Source organism: Eucalyptus grandis, chromosome 5, assembly GCF_016545825.1.
Source record: "Eucalyptus grandis isolate ANBG69807.140 chromosome 5, ASM1654582v1, whole genome shotgun sequence".
Taxonomy (NCBI): domain Eukaryota; kingdom Viridiplantae; phylum Streptophyta; class Magnoliopsida; order Myrtales; family Myrtaceae; genus Eucalyptus; species Eucalyptus grandis.
The window spans coordinates 18,887,543-18,907,746 of record NC_052616.1 but is presented as its reverse complement, the minus strand read 5'-3'; the positions used below and the strand labels follow the sequence as shown (position 1 = coordinate 18,907,746).

Sequence of the window (20,204 nt, the reverse complement as noted above, 5' to 3'; positions counted from 1 at the left end):
GCAACTTCTGCTTCGAAAATGACTCGAGTTTGTTCTGGATGCTTTCATTCTTCTCCGGACAAAAGGAACATAGCACAGGATTCAGATCGAGAACATGCATAAAAAGACTGAGTGATAATTAAATGATTGATATTTAGGTTTGTGGTTCGGTTCTTGATCTGATTCCCGATCTAGTTCTTTGGTTCTTAGTTTCTGGTCCGGTTCAAAAAACATGAAGGAAAAGTGTAAAAACATAAACTTAAAATCCTAAAGCTATTGCATTGATCCCAATTTAGTCTAAATATTTTAATGATACAATTTAGTTCTAAATATTTTAATGGTGTTAATTGAGTCCTAAATCTTTTAAATTAGTGCGAACTTAGTCCTAAACGTTTTGACTTGGTACCAATTTAATTTTTCTGGCTAACTTTGGTTGGATATTGCATACGTGGAAGCTGGCCCGTTGACGTGGTGGCACTGCGGCGCCGATATGTATAATTATTAATAATATTTTAATATTTTTTTTTTGAATTTTTAAATTATTTTTCGACTTTTTTTCTTTTTCTCTCATTTCTTCTTAATTTTGCCGGTGATCGGCCATCGGCCATCGGCCATAGGGATGACCAGCCACCGGCCATGGCTGGGCGCGCTAGCCTTGCTTGGCCATGGTGAGGCCGAGCTCTAGCAAGGGTCTACCTTGACGGATCTTACCAGAATTTGGAACCGGACCGGATCCTATCGATCTAGTTCTGCGGGTCCTGATTTCATCTTGAAACCATACTCACCTTTATTCACAATAAGGCAGCAGTTCCTACTTTTAACTCAAGTGAATTGAAGTGCCCTTCTGCGCAATGATTGAAGTGACACATTTACACCTTAGGTTGATACGTTTGAATAATCTCCGAATCGAGGTTGAACTTGATATGACTTGACTTTTGTATTTTTTGCTATTTTTTTTTTCTCAACATATGTTTTAATTTGAATCTTATCTTAATATTTGGGCCGTAAATTTACCCCGCCAACAATATCATAAATAGGTGCCGAATGTTGACATTTCATATACGAACTAATTCTCTAAACTCTGTTCATAGATATTTATATAATAACTTAGATATGTATGAGATTTCATGAGATCATTGTCACTCTTTTAAAAGTTTAAATTGCTAAATGGAGTAATTGGTTAATATTTAAATATTTTAATATTCCCCATCAAGCGTGCGCTGGATTTAGGTCAAGCCTAGAGTGTGCAAATACGTAATTCCATCCAAATTGAGGAAATTCATGATGGCTCCAAGTTTTAAGGTCCATATACTATCACCAGCTATCTTTAGTAGACGACAAAATGAAGTTTTGTTCTTTATGAAAATTAACCTTTGTGTAATTTTGATTGGATTGTGATTGTAATTAAAACCGTGTGAAACACTCGATAATAATTTAGTCAGGTGTTCAAAATTCCAAATACCAATAAAAGAAAAATCACGTGCGACTTAATTATGAAACTGCTCACGATGGAGAAAACGTACGTAATTCAACCGAAATCAAAGTGAAAAGAGAGAATGAGGAGAAAGCGACACTTGTCAAAGAATGCGAAGCATAGAGATGCAAAATGAGACCACATCCATTGACCATCTTATGAACTTCCAAAAAATAGAATTTTAAATTCTAATTTATCAACGGAATTAATTTGAAGAAAAATCATCAAAGAGCTTCCTCAGATCTGGATAATCTTGTATCGCCAACAGAAGACAAAACGAAAGAACGTGGAAAGAGGCCACAAGACAAGCTCCTAACACGAAGTTAAAAGGAGAATTTTCACCTATTTTAGTAAGGTTCATGTATAAATTATATTCCAATTAATCAGAATGATAAGATCATAGAGTTTAATTAAATACTAGTTATTTTATTATGTTTTTCTCATCGCGATTCTCGTGAGACAAGCACCTAACACTTGGCTCAAACCTATGACCACATTTGTCTCATATGCATCATCATCCAACCTAAGAATTATTTTAAAATTTGGGCTGGCAATTTTTCAATTTGGTGTACCTTGACATTGTTAACGGGGTCACCTTTTTCAAGGCCATTTTATTTTCTAATTTGGGCCAAACAACAATTATAAGATATACACCTTCACAAGCGCACTAAGACTGTTCCCCACCTTCCCCTTTCTTAGCTGACCTTTTCATTTTCTCTTTTAAGTAGCAAACAAAAAAAATAACTCGAGTAATATAATAATTCCTTTCTCTTTCCTCTAGGAATAATTCTCATTTTTTCAGAAGTATAATTAATTTAATCATTACTTTAAATTTTTGAGTATGTATAGCAGGCTCACTTCCCATACCATCTATTAAAAAGATGAAAGTCATCGTTTGCTTATATCATTGTAAATTAGTAACTATCATAATGCTTGCTTACCAAAAACATTCTTGAGAGTCATTTGTATGCTTTTACTATTACTAGGATATCGAATAAATCAGTTTCTTTCTTCATAATTAAGATCTCGATTCGCAAGGTCTATGTAATAAAATAACTAAAGAAATAAAAGTCGAGACCTAAAAGTATTGATCGGGCAATAAAACAACAAGGGTTGTTGTGTTTCAACAAGCATGAAGTCTCAGGTTCGATTACTTGATACAACCTTTTGGGGTCCATGCCAAAAGGGGATAATCCCATGTTAGTCTCGCAGTGCTGCTAGTACGGATTGCTTGTCTTTTACCAGACCTGAGAGGTGGGTTTAATCTGGTGCATGAGGACTGTTCGAGAATATATACCGTCTCTCGCTTTTAAATGAAAATAGGAAAGAAAATTTGTAACATGTGAATCAAACTATGGGCAAGATCCGGAAGATTTCAGTGCCACTTCCCTAAGCATTAATTATAATTTCCTAGAGAACCAGCAAGCACAGACTGCTGCTGCGTCCGTTCTGAATACCGCCTTTTTCCAGCAGAAGACAGTATCTCAGGAGGAAACACCTAAGAAAGGGCCTTCGCATGGCTAAACGACAAAATCAATTACAAATTAATAAGCATTAAAACTAGTTTCTTAATGGAATCAGTGCTTATTAGTTTATGGACCATCGATTAGCACTGTTCAAACATGTTCTCTAATTGTCATTTCCAGTCTTAATCCACCAAGACAGGCAACTAACCACTTGGCCCAATCAAGGCAGAACAAATTGTGATCTGCTATCATGAGATCTCATGATTTCTAGGCATGTTCTTATGGCAAATCGAACCAGATTATCTCAGGCAAATCAAACCTGTTTATTTCTGTCTGTCCTATAAAGAAGCTAATTTCTGTTTCAACTAATTAAAAGGCTAACTACTTAATGATGGATGGTAGGGAGATTTGTTAATGGACATTGGACATGAATATCAAAAGGGCAGCTGACAGATTATTTTTTTCGTTTTTTTTATTGGTATATAACCATTTAGTACGACTATAAAATTTAGCTTTGGAAAGTTCAAAGAAGACATATCAATTTATAATGCATGAAATAAAATAGTATTATAAAATAATCAAAATTTGAGAATGTCCCGAAAAGATGGCGCTCTCTGGTAGTTTGAAAAGGTAGGAAATTACCAAGTACTCAAATAGTTATTAATGTTCTAATTACCCAAAGAAAAAGGGGGTAATGAGTGTATTGGTGGTTGCTCATTGATTAGAAAAAAAGCAGTTGAAACGCTCCCTTGGCGCCGTTCTTTTAGACGATAGTCATGATGATGGGGGACAACAATTGAAAGTGGAGCTTCCTGGTTTGTTACGTTATTACATAAATAAGACTATTTGAACCGAGCTCTAATCATTAAACATCTCAAGTGGAGATTGAAATCCTTCAACAAAATTTAATACTCAATTGACAAAATTAAAAATGTTTAGAACTTTTTGGACGATTTTTCCAGAAGAAGTGAGATGACTAATTAAGATATGAGCTTTGATTTCGTGGTCTTACAAGTTGGAATCCTTTTGGATGGGCATGCCTTGAACCTTTGTGTTTCACTTAGCAATCCCTTCGTCCTTGGTTGGTATTTTCTCTAATAAGCTGCATTACACTATTTAGGTTGATTTGTTTATATATTACTTATTTAAAGACAAAAGAAGTTCAAAATGATGAGCTCTCTTTAGAGGATTAAATTAAGTCCGGTTCGAGATTTCTCATACTCGATTCGAAATGCCTTCACTCGGAAGACATGATTTTCCTAGTGTGACGATGGATAATATTGCTTTGACTTCTGGATCTTGCTAATGCAAAATCATTCTCGGTACATAGCAAAATGGTTCCCAACAGAAATGATTAATATGGGAAAGAGGTAGGACAATCAGAGTGGGGCGGTCATTGTGGGGATCGAAATTAGGCTTTGACCGAGCCTTTGGTCGAATCATGCGATGATAAAATTAAATTTGTATTCTGAATCTCTATGAACGTATTGAGGACAAGAGGCTGAGGTATTGCGACCCCTGGCCCCTCCGCACGCTCCCGTTGCCATCCTCGTGAACATTTTGTTTCCTCCATGATTTATATGTCTTGAAAATGTTAGAAGTGGAAGCTGTTGAATTGAAAAGGATCAATATAAGACGTTAGAAAAGTATAAAAAAAGTTTTAAATTTATTACATTTCTATCAATTCAGTTCTAAACTTTTCAATTGGACTTATTTAATCTTAAACTTTTTAGATTTATGCTAATTGAGTTTATCCAGTCAAATTTTCGATTCACTAAATTTTTAATTTTAATATTAATACCAAAAGACCCTCTGGGGCATCCAAACAAAGCAAATCCCAAAGATGTTGGGAAGGCCGGACTACCCAAGATTGGGGAGGCTGGACTACCCAAGAATGGGACAAGGAATTCATTTTACAGGCCTTAGTTACCCAATCTGCTACACAATTTGCGGATTGATGACAATGGGCCAAGGAGATATTTTCAAAAGAGCCCAGCAGGAATTTAGCTTCATCCACTATATGCTTAATTTAACTTGATTATCACTCCTCTAATTACTAGCTCTTTTTAAAAGATTACCAACCTAATTTAGAGTGAGTTACCAACCTTTTCCATTTACTTAGTTAACCCTTTTTAAATAGTAACACCCCCCCCTCTTTAATCTTTCTTGCTAACACCTCAATATCTACCAACTACCATATGAAATTACTAACCTTTGATCGAGTGCTTATATATTGTTCCTTCAATTTCTTCCTTTTTTTAAATTGCTCCATGATACAAATTTAAAAGTTTGTGATTCTTATTCAATAGTAAACATTTTATGAAGGATTTCTATGTCATTCATACTATGATTGATGGATACTGTGAGAATGAGGACATAGGCTTGTAGTAAATGACCAGATAACGAAGACCAGATTCAGTTACAGCAAGTATTTTAGCAATGTACAACATCAATCTTACTCTGTTCATTGCTTCCATAATTGACCCTCAACATAAGTGGGAATATGCGAGACATTTAATCAATGATGTTTATGAAAGTTAGCTGATAGAAACATTACAAGATAAAACAACATCTCCAACGTTGCCAATTGAGCAATACCAAATTGGCGTGCCTTCGAAGCAACAAGTGAGGGTTGAGGTAAAAAGGTATGAGGATGATATGCGTGTCAAAGACTCCTCTAGTTGGTACTGGCATTGTGACTGCGAAGTGCCTTTGCCAAATGGGACAACACAATCGGATAGAAAAATCTGAATTGGATAGTATTTAGATGATGCATGTGAACTTCACAGCCTTGACTTTGATATGTTGAATCGGTTGGAAAGTAAATTCTTCAAGATATCCTACTTCTCTTCCATTGCTCCAGACATTTTGGTCGCACCGCCTGGGATTTTGTTTTAATGAGAAATGGGATTTGATTCTCTGTTTAAGCTCTTCCTTTTCCTGATATCATAACCGAAGAAGACGACTTCAGAGCTATGTCCATCAGTCATCACTTAAAAAATCAAAACAAGGCACTGTCCTCAAAGTATGGCAACTCACAGTTTTCTGGTTCCAAGTATCTAAAGAGCCAGTGTTCATCGAGCAAGTCTTTAACCCGCTGTGGAAACACGTGCAAACCATCGAAGATAACCGACAATAAATGGTGATACAGATATACTAATGAACGCAAATGACCATAGTCCGCCAGTTTACCTTGAACCAAGAACTAAATTCATAATAAAAATAAGAAATGGGATTAAATGTACCAATCCGCAACTTCATTAGTCATCAAGAGAAACTACCATCGAGTTTGGCTCCATGATTGGAGTTGAGAACTCTGCATTAAATTGAAAACTAAAGTAACCATCATGATAAAGAAGGGAATAAACACTCTATAAAACTTATTTTTACCTGATTCGAAATTTTCAAGTTCTTCCAAGTCATCCTCAATTGAAAGTGAATGGCATATATTATATATAATCTCGAACACATATAGAGTTCTACCACACTCAGGCTCAAGGAGCTACATAAAAACCTCTTGTACTAATGTGGTCTCTGATGCTACAGTTGACGGGCACATCCAATATGTCTCGAGCAGTGAAAGAGAGAATAGGATATCTCGAAGCATTCACTTTCCACTAATTTAAGATATCAAAGTTGGGCCTATAACTTCTCATGCTTTCTTTGAACAATTATCAAATTCAGATTTTTTTTCCAAACTTTGTCGTCCCATTTGGATACAGTACTTTGCCATCACAATGTCATCACCAACTACAAGAAACTTTGATAGGCTTATAATCCTTGTACTTTTTGACCTCAACCCCTTATTTGTTGCTTTGGGGGCATATACCATACCGGTGCGGTATTGCTTGAACAATAACATCAGAGATGTTACTTTTATCTCCTAATGTCTCTGCTTGCTTACTTTCACATCAATCATCTTACATATTTCCACTTTGTCGAGGGTCAAGTACACAAGCAATGAATAAAGTAAGATTAATGTTGTTCACATTACCAAAATACTTATTGAATTTGGTCTTCATTCTCTTGGCCATTTCGTGCATTCTTTATTCCTCAATCTCACAATGTCCATCAATCATCAATCCCATAGACACGCAATCATTACTAGTGACATAACTTTTGCCTTGGAAAGGTCTGCAAGTTTGCTATCTTGAATTTCCAATATGCCAAATCTGGCTCCAACATCATATATGTTGAGTTCCGACAGTCTCAATATCCAAACATACAAATCTCTTGTACTCAACATTCTCTAGCTCAATGCAACTCCTGAGCCATCTCATCCGAGCATGAGAAGACCTCACACACCACACAATGTTCTAACCATGGAATCATTTTTATCTTTCATCTCTTCTCTTACAATCAAACTCAATACATGAGCACAACACCTCAAGTGGGGTAACTCACCTCTCAATACTAGAGAGTTTCAAGAGTTTTAAGTCTCTATTTTCACATATTGAATCCCAAGATATTTGAGCTCGCATTATCTGCGATGATTGAAAAACACCCTCTGAATCCCCGACCAATTAAGCACTTCTCAACTGTTTTTCCTATAACCTCTCAGCAAAGTGACTAGAGATCTGACTTTTTAACTGCTGCTTCCAATCAGCATCTACGATATGATAAGTGAGAGACACAGCATATGTTAGTGGTAAGACAACATCTAGAAGATGTATCGGAAAAATAATTCTTCAATTTACTTCTTTCTTCCACGTATAACTCATAACAACCATGTCTCAAGTGTTATGAGACAGATCAAGAACTTTGAGTGGATTCTTTTTACCAATAGCCAAAATCTCTCATCGAAGACATCTAGCAATCCTGAAAAAATATTTCACATTCATGTTTTCATAACAGAAATTCATTGGCTACCACCGCTACTCTATGCAGCTAGCAAATATTTAATAAACAATCTTGCATAAGTTCAGTAAAACTCTAAGCTGTGATCCTGTAATTCTCTGGTAACTAAGCACCTCATTAGGCATTCATATAGGCAAAAGATCTTTGATATGTCAAGGCATGGCATATTTTGGACTACACAGCAACCCGTTCAATGATACAAGACATAACAAGATAAAACAGCATTACTTGCCCAATATACGCTCAGGTTCAGCAACAGTCACGGCAGAGTACTCAATTTAGAGCTCGGAAAATGGAAAACCAAAACATAAATGGGTAGTAAACATTTTGAAGAATGGTTGCAGCATCTAACGACAAAAAAAGTTTGATTATATGAACATTCATGTTGAGTGATAAAAGGAAAAATCTGGAAAATTGCAAGAGCACTCTAGTTGGCAAGCAGAGGATCTCTAAAATCAATCGCAAATAGACAAAAAACGACATGCTGGTAAGCCCATCTAAGCTACAATTCAACCTAGAACAAGCAGTTTACTCTGAAGAGAGAGAGAGAGAGAGAGTACCCTACCTCGTACTTCACAGAGTCAACAGAGTTGATCGAGGATGGAGGTAACAACACGGACATCAGCGACGAGGGCGACAACATAAACAAGGGCAGAGGCAATGGGGATGACGGCAGAGACCACGGCCACAATAGACACGGCAGAATAACCGGACAAAGTTCCCCATCGAGGGGACGCTGTTCCGGAGGGTACGCGATCGCAGGCTGCCTGGAGAAGCTGGAGGGGGGCCGATGGGGGAGGGAGTTCAGGTCGGCGAGGCTGCTGGCGAATGCAGGCGAGATGGTTGCGGAGACGGGCGAGGGGAGGGGGCGGAGGTGGAGGAGTGGATGGCGTCGGAGATGTTTTTAGGTTTTCCTCCTTTACGTGTTGATAGGTTTGGAAACAAGTATATGGATGTGTTCGTAGTAGTTTGCTTCTGTACTTACTGCCCGAACCGAAATGAAACCCGCATCAAAATGACAGGGGATTTTTTTTTTTATTCGGTTTCAATTTCAGTTTGGATTATCTTTTTTACTCCACCGCTACCGGTTTTCAATGATGGTTAAGGCGATTTTTTTTTAAAGGCGTGCAAAGGAATTGAGAATGGCTCGGAAATGGATCAAATTAGCCTAGAATTGGTGTTTTTCATGGGGATCAGTCTAAACTTCGATTGTAGGTGTGAAAATGTCCATTGGGACTAACTCATATATATATATATATATATATAAGAATTGGTGTTTTTCATGGGGATCGGTCTAAATTTCGATTGTAGGTGTGAAAATGTCCTTGGAACTAACTCTATATATATATATATATGCCATTTGATCCGTACTTACTTATTTAACTAAATCTAAGAAATCTTATTTCTTATATAAATATTAAAAATGGTATTGCTAAATTTTTTTTTATACAACACAAATTTAATGGACAATTTTTATCATTTTTAAAATAATTATTTTAAAAAATAAAAATTTAATAATTTTTATTTTTAAGAATATAATTTTATTTTTTATTTTTTATTTTTTGTTCTTATTCTTCTTTGGCCTGTCACCGCCATGATGACAGCTCGGCGATCGGCCACACGCGAGCCTTGAGCTTGCTCGGCTCACGATGTCGACGAGCTCCGTGCTCGCTAGATCGGCGAGGCCTCCGCCTCGCCGGATCGGTGAGGCTCGAGCTCACCCACCCCCCGGTGGATCCGGCAAGGCTCAAGTCTTGCCTAACGTTGGCAAGTTCAAGCCTTGCCGAACGTCGAGGAGGCCTCCGCCTCGCCATATTCAACGGGATCAAGCTTGCCCGATGCCAGCGAGCTCGAGGCTTGCCTCGCTGGTCGCCCGGCCATCACTGTGTCAGCCACCAGAAGGAGGAAGAAGAAAGAAAAAAAGAAAAAAGAAAAAGAAAAAGAAAAAAATTTATCATTTTGATTTTTATAAATTTTTTTTTTTTTTTGTAAAGTTAAAGAGGGAAGAGAGAGATTGTGAGATTTTAGTTAAAAATGGGTTCTAAATCCAACTAATTTATGACCCGCTTAAGACCCACCTATCTTAAGTCTTTAATTGTTAAATTCATTTAATTAGTTTCTTCAAAAAATAAGTAATCCATATATGACCCATTTATGATTTAAATAGAGACCCATTTTACCACCTCTAGTTTCTGTCTAGTTCATATGATGCGGAGGACCATGTTAAATAGCTCTGCACGGCTTTGTACATATTGAGCCTTCAGTTTTAGTTACAGATGGAAGGCTTCAAAGGTGCATCAAACAATGTAGTCTTTGCTTCCATCAATAGTTAGCGTCCCTAATTCCAATGGCAGTTCTTTATTATTCAAATCTTGATACACACTCCTTTGTTTATACCGTTCCCTTTGGTGCTTTGGCAATTCTGTAGTGAGTGTGATGGTATAAATTGATATATGCAATTCTGTATGGATTGAGAACCAGTTCCATAGATTTACTTGATAACTTAACCGGACCGACAATCCGATTCTCAGGTAGGTCCAAGGAATCAATGGGTAGTTCCGGATTCCAATTTTTTTGGACCGGTTCTTGGTGGGCAGTTTTCGGTTCCGCCCACTCAACCCTAATTTTTATCCATGACTGATACAAGTAACTCTCTTAAAGAAGTTGGAAGGTTAACCACCCAATCAAGACAGGATAGGACATCATTCTCTAGTATTGCAAAGCCACCCGATGGTTGCCTTCGCCAACGGACAAATCTGAAATCCAAACTCGGGAAGTGGTCTCGCTCCTTTCATGTATCTTCGATACTCTCTGCCTATACTTACAGTTCGGTAAACCACTGCTCCAATATGGAACTCTTAGACCATCAGTGACGATGAGGATCGAAAGTCTATCCCACCATACTGATAAAGGATATGTATGTCCCAATGAACTGTTGCGGCATCCATGTCGGTACAAAATGTCATGCCCTGCCTGGTCAACATTAGCTTTAGTTTGCTTTGCAGATTGCTTCTTTGGAAGTGCTCTCCACCCAATTTCATGCTGGCAGAATCCTCCTGGCAAGTTGATAGCTTCAACTGCTTGGTAAGCTATTTCGCAAGCTTCTTCCGGTTTCATCCCCTGGTGGTGAGTGAACTGCGAACATGACCCCGGCTGCGACAAAATTGCCATCTGAGATGAAAGCAGTTCCGGCATGAAATATTTTAATAGATGGAGCAACAAGCTCCGGTTCTTCCAGATTCCAGATCACGCTCCCCTTTCCGTAGGCTCCCGGATAGGCCGTACTTGCCCATTACCACCACATTGGCAGATCCAAGCAACCAATTCAGTGTCACTCAGTGCAGCTCTTCCCTGCACGCTGACAGCAACACTAAGCGCCGAGTCTGAAAGTGAGATATCAACACCTATATGTAAGAGGGAGCACAAGAGGGTGACTAAACGCACTCTCATTGTCAACTTGTCAGCACATTATAGTGATTCCATAAAGTATAAATTTCAAGATGACAATAAAAGGACCGAGGTTGAGCGACAAAGAAAAGGCTGAGAGGTAGGAGCATTAAGGCCAAGGATGAAATCCCAACGGCATTACCGGATTGTCTTCTCTGTTCACTAGATTATGATCACTTATCTCACACTGATAAACAATCATCTCATACATCAAAGCTACATGAACTTCCATATTTGCTGATCATTTATATTAGTATCTTTTAATTTTTTTGCAGCACACGTGCTCACAGTATTGAATTCTCACCTACAGGGAAGGGGGGAACTGCTGCTGAAGGGATTGGACGTGAAAAACTGAAGATTACCGTGCACCGATGTGAACTACCCTATCAATCTCTAATGGCATCTTTTCTACATAGTTATAGGATAATTTGGTACATCCATAAGTACCCAGCACTCTGCACTATATTCACTATAAATCCCATGTTCAAATTGTAGAAAATAGAGACCAGAGATCTTAGCCCAAGAAAAAGAAGACAGAGATTGCCAGTGAATCACTGAAACTGAAGCATTGAGCAGCCACAACTCGGTACTTCAATACAAAATTGGTCATTATTGTTGAAGGTGGACTCTTGATACAATCACAGTCATAAATAAATATTGATAAAAGACATGTCGGAAAACCTGGTGTTTCAGATCTCCAAATCAGTTAGTTTAGGCATCCAAGATTTCTTCTCTATCATGAGTCCAGCATAGAGACTGCCAACAAAATTGCAACCTTCAACTGCTGTCAGCTTCACTGCAGATGCGTCTGTAAAAGTCGTATACTGCACGAATTATTCGTAAACATGGTGAGGAACTAAGTCTTTTCCATGAAGCATGCGATGGAGTATGAATAATTCAGCAAACGGCAAGATGTCAATTCCTTAGTTGTTCCATGTGACGGTCACCAACATCCAGTGGCATTCGACATATCATAATCAATATCGTTTTCAGAGTAACAGATTCTTGGTTTGATGATAAGTCGGTAAACCAAATGGAGGAAAAGCTAATGCTACATGTCCAACTAGGAAACTACTTGACTGGGAATGTTACGCTTGTCCCACATTTTCTTCATGAAGCTCTTGGAACCCTTTAAAACAGCAGCTTCTGATGAAGGACCAAAGGCAGGGATTCCAGCCTTCAACTAAATTATTTACCAAACCCGCAACAAGAGGAGCCTGTGGTCCGACCACAACTAGTCCGATTCGCTGCTTCCAAAATATAGAAATAACATTGTACTATCGAGAACGTCAATCTGGAATGCAAGTGGCATCCCCCGAGCTCGGCATTTCCCAAAGCAAAGTGCATGTTTCCTTCCTCCACCGCCAATGACGAGCAACACCACTCTCTCTTGGGTAGAATATTAGGAAAAGGATATAAATGAATAACAGAAAACTTTAGAAATGTACACATTACGAAAGGAAGGCAAATTATAAGTTTAAAATACCCTCAAAACAAAACCATAAATACAATCAATGAAAGCAAAACAAAAGCGAATCATTGCAAGCATAATTTATCTCCACATATGTTCTATACCACATAGATACCTTTATAAATAAATTTCCTGGTCATATAACGATTAATTTACCATGTTAAAAACTATCAAAAATTATAAAATAAATGAAATGTCTGATATTAAGGGCCAACCGGAAGTAGAAATTTAACATAAGTACCCAAAGAAAGCCACAATTAGCATGACTGACAGGATTGGATTTCTCATAATAAGCTTAAGTTCCAATATAGCTGACAATCACATAGAGGAATGGCATAACATCATATGGATGATGCCAATATAATCCGCCAACAGTCTACGAGGCTTGCGCTGCTTTGCATCTATAGTTCCTAAAATGTTTTCATTACCCAAGGTTAGCAAAACAAATTGAGCTGATGAAGAACATCGAATTGTAGTGAGGACAATCACAGGGAAATTTGAGGATCCGTGACACAAAAACAAAGGGATAGACACACTATGCAAACAAATACTAATCCCTGTTCACAAAACCAAGAGCGCACCAGAGTAAATCCACAAAAATCGCTAATCACACCATCAGAAACACAGTTACTTTGAGATAAATCAATGAAGACCGATTGCTCTAATGTCCCGCCGACGCACTTGAAAATAACCCGAGAATTTAATCTGATCGAAGGTAAACATTGTTCACAAAACAAAAGCGCTCCATGTATTTACATTCGAAATGTTTCTAAAATGAGATGGTATATCTAAGGTGATGATAAAAAGACGAACGTTAGTTTTTAAATGACTAGAAAAGTTGGCAAGTTAAAAAATAAAAATTAACATCAATAAGTAACTTAATTGAGACCTAGTAATCCAATATTAGGTTGTAAATGGATAGGATAAAAGGCAGCGAGTCACACTAATTTACATTGGTAAAAAACAAAAAAAACACTAATTTACATTGGTAAACTCTAAAAAGATAGTAAATTTTTGAGGTGTTGCTGACCAAAACAAACAAAGTTAGGTAACTTTGTTGGAGAAATCTTCGTGAAGTGTTTTGAAGTTGACAAAACGTTTCCATCGATCTAGTCGAAGGTCGGCGGACTCTGTTGGTTAAAGTCTCGAAGACTTCCTAGACAGCCGACTCAAGACTCAAAGTCTATCCTCATTGACAGTCTCTAATCCGTTGAAGAAAGGTTATCCAGAACTGGATGTTTTGTTTAGGATTTAACCTTATCATCTGGAGAAGATCTCGTGGTTGGAGAAGACGTATAAGAATCCTTTGATTGATCAAGATTGATTCAATGACTGAAGATTCGATGATTATCTAAATATTATTGGAAGGTTCTACTTATGGAAACCGAGATCCCGATTGTATGGGCGAACATGATTGATGGGCTATCAACACGTTCCTTTAATAACTCGAACAATCTTCCTAATTGATTCCGTCAACGGGTAGATTGGAGGAATTCCTTTGGTAAGTGCCAACGGGTATGATGGCATAAAGGAGTATATAAGGAAGACGTTCTTAGTTGTTCGAGGAGCGCGCGATAGAAGAATTCCAAAGTCTGAAGCTCCTATTTGTTTAGATAAATCTTTTGAGCGAATACTTGTATACAAAAGAGAGAGTCTATATTTGTGAGAGACCTTGAGGAGGTGTGGTAAAACATCTACACTGTGGAATCAAGGCAAAGCTGTGCTGTAACTCCTCTTTTGATCATAGTGAAATCCAGCCGGTGGATTGTCAATGCGGAAGAGTGGACGTAGGCTTGGAATAAGCCGAACCATTATAAATCCCGTGTTCAATTTTCTCTTCCTCACTCTCTCTACCTCAATCGTATTTCATTTTGTTAATTAAGAGAGAATTTACTTTCTATCATATGTTAAGAATCGCTTCCGTATATCGATAAATTGTTTAGGCACCTATTCACCCCCCTCTAGGTACTCATACTAGCACTATCAATTGGTATCGAGCCCGTGTACTCACTTTGTTTGAAGTGTTTTACTTGAGTTAAAGATCCATGGCTAGTATGCTAGCACTAGGGCTGATGGAAGGGCAAAGCAATACTGAGACCACCCTACTTTGATGGAAAGGATTAGAACATCCGGAAGAACAAGATGAAAGCTTTCCCTACGATCAAAGGATCCTCTGGAATGGGACGTTGTAGAAAAGGAATTACTCCTACCACTTTGCATCGGTCTCGAAAGAGGAAAAGAAATCAAGAAATCAGCGGAATGTCTCGGGAAGAAATAATCAAGAGACAGGACACTCGATGCAAAAGCAATTTACTCCTTATATTGTGCTTTATCACCAACTGAATATAATAGAATATCTTCTTGTGGTACAGCAAAAAGAAGTTTGGGACAGATTGCATATCACCTATGAAGGAACAGATCGAGTGAAGGAAACAAGAATCAACATTCTTCTCGGTCAATACGAAGCCTTGAATGAAACCGAGAATCAATATCTCGATATGTTTAGTCGTTTCGAGATATTGTGAATGGTCTTGAAAATCAAGGTCAACCAACTTCTGATCCCATGAAGGTAAACAAGCTACTGCGTGGACTCTCAAGGGATTGGAATCACATAAAGACTTCGATAAGAGAGACGCAGAATCATGCCACTATCTCGTCGACGAGCTGATTGGAACTCTTCGGTCCTATGAAGTGGAAATGATCAATGAAGATGAAGATCCAAAAGGTAAGAAATCCATTGCATTAAAATCAAATGATGATTCGATGTTACAGATTACAAGATGATATGGACGATGAGGAGCTTGCTCTCATGATAAGAAGATTTAGAAAACTGAATAGAAAAGGAAGAAGGTTCAACTCAAAGAAACAAAGCTTTCAAAGATAGCAGACCAAGTCTGTTGATGATGAGGAACCAAATAAAGATGTAGTCTGCTTTGAATGCAAGAAAAAGGGACACATCGTACCCAACTGTTCTCTTACGAAGAAGAAGAGAGGAAAAGCTGAAAAATTTCGAAAAGCTCTCAAAGCCGAAACACGGGTGATACCGAGTGTGAAGAAAGTGATAATGAATATGCCAATCTATGTCGATGGCACAATCGACTCGGACTGGATCGGACTCGGGATCGGACTCGGACGGTGAATTTGAGGCAAGTGATTTCAAAATTCCTGTTAAAATTTCTAAATATATTGATGAACTATGCTTTAGTCTTAAGACTTCTCTCAAAAGAATTTCCGAACTGAAAAAAAAAACTCAGCTCTAAAACAAAAGGAACATGTTTTAGCGAGAAAGAGTTAAAAGTCTAGACTTGTCTGTTTCTAATCTTAAAGAAAATGAAGATAATCTTTTAAAAGAAAATGCTTTTTAAAAACAGACTTATCAAATATATCAAAGAAATTTTCTATAGGGTCCGAAAAACTTGAGAAAATTCTTTCAGCACAAAGACCTTACTTCAATAAGTCTGGTCTAGGTATGACGAAGAATCAATTCTCTTGATTGATTTTCCTAAAGTAAAAGAAAGAATTAAGAAAAACTCTCGAGTGAGGTTTACAAAAATCACTTCAAGAAAGTTTTTGTAAAACCCGTAGGTAGAAATGCTCTCGGATGTTCTAAGTGCAACAGTCCGGATCACTTTGAAAAAGAGTGTCCTATGGTATGGAAACCTGTTAAGAAAGTATGGGCTAATCTTGTTTATCTTACTAACACCAAAGGACCCAAGAAAATTTGGGTACCAAAGAAAGCTTGAGACTATCTTTCAATTGCAGGTGTCCGTCAAAGAAAAGGTAAAGTGGTATCTTGATAGTGGATGCTCAAGACACATGACAGGCTTCATAAAGCTTGTTCAAGTAAATGGTGGAAAAGTTTCATTTGGAGGAAACAGCAAAGGAAGTATTGTGGGATTTGGAACCGTGAAAATTGGAACTCTCACAATAAGTAATGTTTCCTTAGTGGAATGACTCAATTACAATCTTCTCAAAGATTAGTCAATTGTGTGATACTTTTGGTTTCAAGATCTTCTTTCAAGAAGGAACATGTTACGAATCGGTAAAGACTCTACTCATTCTTTCATGGGTCGAAGACATGGAAATATCTATCTTCTGGATGTGAAACCAAATGAATCGCAATGCCTTATCTCAATTCAAGACGAAGCAAGCTTATGGCACAAGAAGCTTGGTCATGTCAACATGAAGCAATTAGCCAAAATTTCTTCAAAACAGCTAGTTCGAGGACTACCCAAATTGCCATACCAAAAGACTGATTCATGCACTCCATGTATTCGGGAAAGCAGGTAAGAAATTCTTTTAAGCCAATTAATTATGTCTCTACTAATCATGTATTACGGTTGCTGCATATGGATTTCTTCGGACCAACCGAACTCAAAGTATTGGGGGTAAGAAGTATTGCCTAGTAATTGTTGATGATTACTCCCGTTTCACTTGGGTATATTTCCTTGTAAGTAAGTCTGAAACCTTTTCGTATTTTGAAAAATTTGCTAAAATGGTTCAAAATGAAAAAGGATGTGTTATATCTAGTATAAGAATAGATCATGGAGGTGAATTTGAAAATCAAGATTTTACAAAATTCGTGATGAATCAATTGTAAGCATGTGTTTTCCTCTCCATATACTCCTCAAAAAATGGAGTTGTGGAAAGAAAGAAACAGATCTCTTCAAGAAATGGCTAGAACTCTTTTAATTGAAAGTAAAATTTCTTCTCGATTTTGGGTTGAAGCTGTTTCAACAGCATGCTATATCATCAATAGAGTCTTCTTAAGATCTATTCTTGAAAACCCCTTATGAGTTATTCAAAGAAAAGAAGCCTATTGTTTCATACTTTCATGTATTCGGTTGCAAATGTTTTATATTGAAAAATGCAAAAGATTGAGTTGGTAAGTTTGAAGAAAGATCAGATGAAGGTATCTTCCTTGGATATTCTACTTCAAGCAAAGCCTACAGAGTCTATAACAAGAAGAGCCGGTGTGGAGGAGTCAATGAATGTCAAATTTCAAGACTCAACAAAGGATGAATCAAGTCGAGACTCATCAAGAAGAGTCTCGAACTGGTCCCGAACCCTCCAAAGTCTACAACTCAAGAAGCATCTCGGACTGAAAACCAGCTTCAAGATGTTCGTGAAGATCCAAACAAAGAAAGAGATCATCAACCGAGACAAATCAAAGAGTAACTGGAAGCATAAGTCCAGTCATCCCAAAGATCTTATAATTGGCGAAATTAATGAAGGAATTCGCACCAGATCCAAAAGGCGAGAAGAGTCTAGTCTTTGTGGTACTCGTTTCGAAATTGAACCAAAGAGCATAGAAGAAGCTTTATCGATGAAAGCTGGATTGAAGCTATGCAAGAAGAGCTCGAGACAATTCAGCATAAATGATGTCTGGAATTGACATCCAAACCAAAAGGTAAAACTGTTATTGGAGCTAAATGGGTTTTCGAAACAAGATGAACGAGAAAGGAAAAGTCGTACGAAATAAAGCAAGACTCGTGGCCAAGGGATATACGCAAGAAGAAGGAATAGACTATGATGAGACTTACGCTCCGGTGGCAAGGTTAGAAGCTATTCGACTATTACTTGCGTTTGCTTGTTATAAGAATTTCAGGTTATTCCAAATGGACGTCAAAAGCGCCTTCCTAAATGGATTTATCCATGAGGAAGTTTATGTGGAACAACCACCGGGGTTTGAAGACCCAAAGAAGCCGGACTCGTCTTGATTGAAAAAGGCTTTGTATGGGTTAAAGCAAGCACCCCGAGCTTGGTACGACAGATTGAGTAAGTTTTTAATACAAAATGGTTTTGTCAAAGGTAAAGTAGATACGACTTTATTTATTAAGAAGGAAAACAAAAGTTTCTTACTTGTTCAAATATATGTGGATGACATTATTTTCGGATCCTCTAATGAGAATCTGTGCAAGAAATTTTCTAAGTCTATGCAAGATGAATTTGAAATGAGTATGATGGGAGAATTAACATTCTTCCTTGGTCTTCAAGTAAAACAATTGGAGGAAGGAACTTTTATTTATCAAGAAAAATATGCTAATGATCTTGTCAAAGGTTTGGACTGGAAAAATGCAAAAGGTCGACATTCCAATGTCAAGTTCTTTAAAGATAGACAAAGATGAAGAAGGGAAGAAAGTTGATCAAAAGGCATACAGAGCATTATTGGATCACTTCTTTATCTTACGCCTCTAGACCTGATATTTTGTTGAGTGTTTGCATCTGTGCTAGGTTTCAATCGGATCCTAGAGAATCTCATCTCGGTGCTGCGAAACGCATCTTTAAATACGTCGCTTCATCATCAAGCATCGGTCTTTGGTATCCTAAGAAGGGAGACTTTAATCTTCTGGGATATTCAGACGCAGATCTGGCCGGTTGCAGAGTTGATAGAAAGAGCACTTCAGGAACTTGCCAGTTGCTTGGAAGTAGGACAGTGTCTTGGTTTTCAAGGAAACAAAGCACTGTGTCTCTTTCAACAACAGAAGCAGAGTATATAGCTCTTGGAAGCTGCTGTTCGCAAATTCTATGGAGAAAACAACAGCTAAGAGACTTTGAAATTGAAGACTCATGCACGGAGATTAATTGCGACAACACCAGCGCTATCAACCTCACCAAAATCCAATTCTCCACTCAAGAGCAAAGCATATAGAGATTCGACATCACTTTATTAGAGACCATGTTCAAAATGGAGATGTTTCAATTCAATTTGTTGACTCAAAGAATCAATCCAGGCGGATATATTCACAAAGCCTTTGGAGAAAAATCAATTTGAGTTTATACGATCCAGACTCAACATTTTGAGGTATGAGGATATCAAAGTCTAAAGACTTTCGACTCGGGCTTACAAGACTTTATCTACTTGTCTTGGCTCGACCGGGCCGACCGTAAGTCTTTCTCTCTCCAATCTTATCTTGAAAAGGTATGATCATCGTTGTGTTTAAATTGTTGCTATATTTAATTAACGTAAATATTGCAACGATTCATTTTCAAAAGGAAGTTATTTTGAAATAACTATTTTTGCGGATAAAGACAGATTATTTTGAAAATGCATATTTTTATTTCCTTTGTGACAGATTCGTTTACTCTTCGTTTTAACCGATTGTGCACTTTGTCGATTTCTCTTCACTTTTCTATTCACTTTTCTCTCAAAAACCCTAGAAAGCATCGATCCTCAATTCCCGTTTGTCTTCTTCGCTCAATCTTCAAAAAGTTGTCATCTTTTAAGGAAAGTCAAACAAGGAATCTTCCAAACACCGAGAAAGATGTCATCTTCACGAAAGTCCTCAAGAATCGCAAGCGGGGGACCACGAGAGAATGAGTGAGGGGCCTACGCACTTCGATCTTACGAAGATGAAGTTACTCCCGGATCAGCAACCGAGCCCACAACATTCTCGGCGGCGTCGGTCTTCTCCATCTAGTCCTCAAGGCGGTGTTCATCTGGCATCAAGAAGAAATCATCGAGGATGCGGACCAGTAAGAGTTCAAAAGCCCGCTTTTATTTACAAGC

General features: G+C 37.8%; 1 long non-coding RNA gene across 2 annotated transcripts; it reads right to left on the bottom strand.

Moving 5' to 3' along the window:
* Window positions 1-5,319: 5,319 nt before the first annotated feature.
* Window positions 5,320-8,725, bottom strand: LOC104444459. Of its 2 annotated transcripts, none has more exons than XR_725410.3 (4): window positions 8,342-8,725; window positions 6,310-7,737; window positions 5,959-6,235; window positions 5,320-5,859 (listed from the first exon to the last, which is right to left on the bottom strand). It is a non-coding gene; the product is annotated as an uncharacterized LOC104444459 (long non-coding RNA). The 2 variants fall into 2 exon arrangements; XR_005551476.1 differs by having other exon boundaries at window positions 6,310-7,528.
* Between the last annotated feature and the right edge of the window lie 11,479 nt (window positions 8,726-20,204).